This window comes from Denticeps clupeoides, unplaced genomic scaffold, assembly GCF_900700375.1.
Source record: "Denticeps clupeoides unplaced genomic scaffold, fDenClu1.1, whole genome shotgun sequence".
In the NCBI taxonomy this organism is placed as follows: Eukaryota; Metazoa; Chordata; class Actinopteri; order Clupeiformes; family Denticipitidae; genus Denticeps; species Denticeps clupeoides.
In genome coordinates this window covers 680-6534 of record NW_021629855.1, presented here as the reverse complement: position 1 = coordinate 6534, position 5855 = coordinate 680, and positions in this window count along the sequence as shown.

The window sequence follows — 5855 nt, the reverse complement described above, 5'->3', positions numbered from 1 at the left end:
ATATACACACACATCAGATGACAACACACACACAGAGGGAACAAGCCATATGTGTGTGTGAGAGAGAGAGGGGGGGGGGGGGGGGGGTGGACAGGAGTGGCCGATCTCAAGAGTAACATGGCATGGCAGGATGTGAAGAGAGAAAAAGAATAAGAATGGGAATAACTGAGTGTGTGTGTGTGTGTGTGTGTGTGTGTGTGCACAGCTGTTACAGGCTGAAGTAAAAATGTGAATGACGGGGCTGTAGTTGAGGGCTGATCACATATTGGTCAGATGAGCATTTAGTTTAGATTTTACTCTCTCTCTCTCTCTCTCTCTCTCTCTCACACACACACACACACACACACACACAGCGTTCACTGATGCAAGATAAAACGGTGGCATTTCCTTTGAATGCCATATTGGACATGACATCATCTTTTTGGCCCTGAAGACAGAGGATCAGTGCTGAATGACACACACACACACACACACACACACACACCACACACACACACAGACAGCTGGGCACCATGAGCGTTGTAAACGAGTCTGACATCACACTCTATCTCTGTGTGTCATGAACGAGACATAACAGCAGAATGGTAAATGGTTCTGAAGATCTTCACCGATCCAAACATCTGCCAAATGCCGTAAATGTAAATCCACTAACAAAGTAAATAAAAACCCAAGAAACCTGGTATGTGTGTGTGTGTGTGAGTGTGTTCGTGATTTCCTATAAATTACAGAGAGTAAATGTGAACGGAAAATAAGGAGGGAGAATGATCCGGAACGTAGGGAACGCAGGCTTGAGCTCCAGCACCATGGAGAGCGGCACGGATGAGGAGGAACTGGTGTCTCAGGAGGAAGATGAGAGTTCTTCATCGTCTGGGACGCCATCAGATTATCACCGTCCTAATGTCCCTCCAGTGACAGAAAGAAGTGGTGAGGATGCAAACGCTGGTCCTCTGCATGATCTTCTACGTGTACGAACCACTGGAGACTCTATTTAAACCATTTTATGCTTCTCAACACACCACAGCACCCCCTAGTGCAGCTGAGCATGACTGCAAGAAGGTCCCATAGGTCCAGGGTTTTAGCAGTTTCACCCGAAGTGATGATGCTCACCTGCGGCTCTTCCTGGGCAGGGGAAGATCCTTCTGGAAAGAAGAAGAGCAGAGAGGACGCTGTAAACGGTGGTGGGATCCCACAGTTAAGTCCACTGGTCATCTGTAAGGAGACGTTAGGTTTCATGTTGTCACACATCTGAGGAGCACCGGCTCCACCTATCAACTATTGATGTGTGTGGTTGGTGTATGGTTACTTCTCTGACACATTTTGAACGGTCATTAACCCATTCAGGTGGGAATAAACTCTGAGCACAATACACACAACACACACACACAACACACACTGCCCTGGAGAAATCCTCCTAATCTCACACAGTCGACCATCTACAGCATCTCAGCTCATCCAGATGGGATGTGTTTTGTGTTCATCTGTGTTTGTGTGCGTCTGGATTTCAGGAGTCTAATGGTTAATAGAGATTGTGGGTGTGTGTTAGTAGGTTGGGGGCGGGTTTTGTGTCCTGGAGTTGTTGGTGGGGACAGTTGTGGGTGTGTTAGTAGGTGGGGGTCGGTTAGTTGGTCTGTATAGTGGTGTGCTCTGCTTGTGGGGTGTGTCTGTATTTTGGTGGGTGGGGACAGGATTGTGGGTGTGTTTAGTAGGGTTGGGGGCAGGTTATTGTGTTCTGTCATTTGGTGGTGGGGACAGGATTGTGGGTGTGTTAGTGGGTGGGGGCGGGTTAGTGTCTGTATTAGTGGGTGGTGATAGGATTGTGAGCGTGTGTTTTGTGGGTGGGGTGGTTTAATGTGTCTGTATTAGTGGGTTGGGGGCAGGTTAGTGTCTAGTGTGTGGGTGGGTGTTACCAGGTTGGTGTGGTGTGGCTGTGTGTTGATGGTGGAGTGGGTGTGGCTGTGTGGATACTCTAAACCCCATTAAGCAGTTAATAGCCGCCTGGTCAGACTAAAAAGAGCATGAAATCCCAGAAATGATGTCATATCAGATAGATAACCACACCCCCCCTGGGCTAGGGGGTAAGGAAGCAGCCCCGTAATTGGATGGTTCGAATCCCGAACCATCAAGGTGCCACTAAGGTCCCCTTGATGAAGGTTCCGTCCCCACACGCTGCTCCCCGGGCGCCTGTCATGGTGCCCACTGCTCACCAAGGGTGATGGTTAAATACAGAGGACACGTTTCACCCGTGTCACTGTGTGCTGCAGTGTGAAATCACTTTCACCCCCCAGTAGCTTCTAGCCAATCATCTGCCTGCAATCCACACAACTCACCACTGCCCAGTGAACGTGACCCACGTGCTACATACACCATATAAAGGAAATACGGCCTGGTTTATGGTTCCCAAATGTGATGATTATATCCATCAATGTTATTCTACAATTCTATTCTAAAGTCGTTGCTCACTGAATGCATCATTACTCGGTGAGAAGATCCGCTGCTCTTCGGGAGGTTAGAGGAACCACTCCACCAGGATCTCTGGATTTTGAGAAGGCTGATGTGGGCGTATTGACCCCACGCAATTAGCTGTCTTGTTTCTTCTTCATGACGCACCTCGCTAAGATGGGATAATTAGAAACTCCCACACAAACCCGACATGTTCCACTGGCAAAAACAAACTCACCACAATTCCACCAGAATCACACACACACACACAACACGACTTCTCGAACCATCAACTTACTTCCAACATCAGGATCTAAGAGAAGGTTTTATTTATTATAAAGTAGCTGCTCCAGTTCAGGTTTTCACGTCCTTGTGGGGACATTAGGTCCCTGTTAAAACCACAGTGAGACACACATCCTCACACTGTCTCCTGGGATGCTGTAATGGACTCTCCATTGGTCTGTCTGTATGCAGACCCCAGGTCCCTCAGGTCTAAAAGAACCGTTACTTTGCTAATGGAACATGCACAACTTGGATAGACCTCACCAACCAACCAACCACACACACACACACACACACACACACACACACACACACAGGTTAGTAAAGCCTTTAATGGATTCTTGTTGGCCATCAACGTCCTGGCTTTCACCAAATCCACACATCAGAACAAATCAGATTTACTTTGTCTTTAGAAAAATGAAAAAATCCATACATGGGTCAAACCAACATTATTATTACTAATAATAGGGACAGTGGTGGCCTAGCGGTTAAGAAGGTTGCTGGTTCGAATCCCGATCCGCCAAGGTGCCACTGAGCAAAGCACCGTCCCAACACACTGCTCCCCAGGCGCCTGTCATGGTGCCCACTGCTCACCAAGGGTGATGGTTAAATGCACCGTGTGCTGTGCTGCTGTGTATCACATGTGACAATCACTACACTTTAATATTAACCGTGATGAACGGCGAGACCCTGGAGTCTGGATTTTATTCTTGCGGTCACTTTTAATAAAATACATTTACATTTACAGCATTTACAGCTAACCCAGACTACTGGCAGACCCCAGTGAAGAGACCAGCAAATAAATCCTGGTTCCTGACAACTGCTTAACAAGGACATACCATGAAACGAACCAGAGGGTCACCACAGCCACCGTTACAACTACAGCTATAGGGATCTTCAAATGGACCAGTAACATCATTATGGACACGTAATCTAGACCATGACACTGACTACATCCTGGACTTCTCCAACCCTACAACTGTAGGACTTATTATTATATCATATCCAACCCTGCACTGACACCATTTGCAGGCTCACTCTACCCTGGAAGGGGGTCCCTCTCTGTATCACTCCTTCCCAACATTTCTTCCCACCTTTTTTTCTCTCTCCTAGAGTTTTTTTCTGTGGAGTTTTTTCCTTGTGTGCAGAAGGGTCAAGTGTGGGGGGTGTCAACTGTAGGGCCTGTCAAAGCCCATTGAGACGTACTGTATGTGATTTTGGGCTACATAAGAAATAAATGTTGTTGTTGTTGTTGTTACCCACTAGGCCACTACCACCCATCATGATAGTGCTTCTCAAACCCCGTCATGATGTGTACAGTGGAGCATTATCATTACTCTGAATATGGACACTGTACGAGATTTTATTTATTTTTCATGGTATTATTATCTGAAAACTGAGCCCAGATGGAGAATTATAATAAAAAACAACAAATTCTCAACTTCCACCCACACCCACAAGTACGGAAGAGCATTTCTAATAATATCCTGTAAAATTAGACAGACATCTAATTATTCCCTATCCCATTTTATCAAGTGAGTGTGTGTGTAGTCTCTGTATGCAGTGTGTAGTGTGTGTAGTGTGTGTGTGTGTAATTTCATTGTAAAATCTGCTCTCCACTGTTCTCTCCTGCCATTGGCTGTATGACATGCGACGTTACCTGCAGCCTCCGGTGGTGTATGGTCCCCGACTCGTCCATGTCCCCGCAGCTCCGTCCCCCCTGTCCGCGGCTGCATCGAAGCACGGGATAAGTTGCAGCGTAGTACAGCTGAGCGCGATCGATGGAGGAGGGAGGAGTCGGCTCCTCCCCCTCCTCTTCATCATCATCTTCCTCCTCAGCGCTGTACTCACACTGCAGAGACCCCACCAGACATCTGAAGGTCTCCAGAAGGGAATTTATCCTGCTGTTTGCAGTTTATGGGTGTAAATACACCACAAACACCGCATTTCGACCCTGACGGGAGAACTGGTTCAGTCTGATACATCAGGTAATAGTCGGTAAATGAAGTCTTCTCAGGAAAGGCCAGATCAGAAGGTTGTAGATGAACCAGGCCGGTTCACCACTGACTGCGGCTAAAGAACCGCAGCAAGAATGACCTAATCTTCTTATGGTGCTGAATCAGGAGTCTTCAGAGAAGGTCACCTGGTGACTTCATTGAGACAAATATACAGCACTGCTTCATCTGTCCAAATGTGTAAAACCCACCAATAATTCTGAAATAAAAGTAAGAGTGGCAGTAATGTTCATATTGACATGAAGAGCTCATTTCTTCTGTCTTCACCTTTATTTAGCACACCTGACTCAACGTCGTACTCATTACCACCCAGTCCTAGAAGTCGAGGTGTGGAACATGCAAGATCTAACATGTGCAGGACAAGTGTCCTCCAGGACCAGGGTTGGTGACCCCCTAGAAGAACTGGGTGTCGGTCTCACCCAACTCTGCAAACTAATGAACGATCTCCCACAAACCAGAGGTGGAGAAGAACATCGTATTGCTCTGCTGCAATGAAAACTCTGGGCAAATCAACCTTTTTATTCCATATTTCCTCATTATTCCGTCACCATCAGAATGGACGCCAGACGGGGGGGCGGTGGCGGATGAGGTCATGGTGGCGAGGTCATGCCCCGGGCGGGGTGACAGGAGGAAACGTCCATTCCGGGCTCTTCTCAAACTCACGTTGGGAACCGTGGAGGGCGTTAACACAGAGACATGAAAAATAAAATTATATATAATCCCCCGAGACCCTCGAATCAATAGTGTTCAATAATGCATCAGGTCCATTTCCTGCAGAGAAGGGAGGAGGTCTGTCGGGTGGATGAGTGGGATGGTGGAGAGCATTTTCATCTCCACGTTCAGCGGCTTCCGTGGTAGATAATACCGGGCGTCCGAGCATCAGACAGAGGAACTCGTTCTAAAATAAAACATGTCAATCGTGTCCAGACGGAGTTGGATCGTGTCACCGTTACGAGAGGACTAGTATTTTCAAGGCTGGATATGTGACGTTCCAAAGCAGACTTCAGACTGAATCACGAGAGTTCAGACGAAAGACGAACTTTGGTGAAAGTGTCCCAGGATTCAGTGAGAGCTGCTGTACTGGTTGGGAAAACTTTCACATTTGAGGCTGTGAAGTCC